The sequence below is a fragment of the Eimeria mitis genome, genomic scaffold, assembly GCF_000499745.2.
Source record: "Eimeria mitis Houghton genomic scaffold, Emh_scaff1382, whole genome shotgun sequence".
NCBI lineage: Eukaryota > Apicomplexa > Conoidasida > Eucoccidiorida > Eimeriidae > Eimeria > Eimeria mitis.
The window spans coordinates 3,563-4,203 of NW_013569000.1; positions in this window are offsets into that span (position 1 = coordinate 3,563).

Here is a 641-nt window from a genome sequence, read left to right on the forward strand (position 1 = left end):
GGGGTTTAGGGTTTAGGGTTTAGGGTTTAGGTATCAGCGCCAAAGTCGCGCGAAGGTTCTCTGTCTCCTCCAAGGTTGGGGTCTAGGGTTTAGGGTTTAGGGTTTAGGGTTTAGGGTTTAGGGTTTAGGGTTTAGGGTTTGTGTTATAGATTTGTTGTGCGCCATCTGCTCCGCGGTTTGTGTTTGAGGGGGCCTTCCTTAAGGAGCTCATCCGCATGGCGCTGGAGGAGTCAGAGGTTTGCTTTCTAGGGTTTAGGGTTTAGGGTTTAGGGTTTAGGGTTTGGGGTTTAGGGTTTGGGGTCTAGGGTTTAGGGTTCAGGGTCTAGGGTCTAGGGTTTAGGGTTTAGGGTTTAGGGTTTAGGGTTTAGGGTTTAGGGTTTGGGGTTTAGGGTTTAGGGTTAGGGTTTTGGGAGGGTTTTAAGAAACAGAAAAGGAGAAATATATATTCTCGAGTGTATGGGAGATAGTGTAAGGGTTTAGGGTTTATACTGAGTGTAAGATATTTTAATTATCCTCTTCTGTTGTTGTTTAGGGTGCGAATAGCGAGGGTTTGTTTCTAGGGTTTAGGGCCTAGGGTTTAGGGTTTAGGGTTTAGGGTTTAGGGTTTAGGGTTTGTGTGTGTGTATGCAGACGATTTGTTT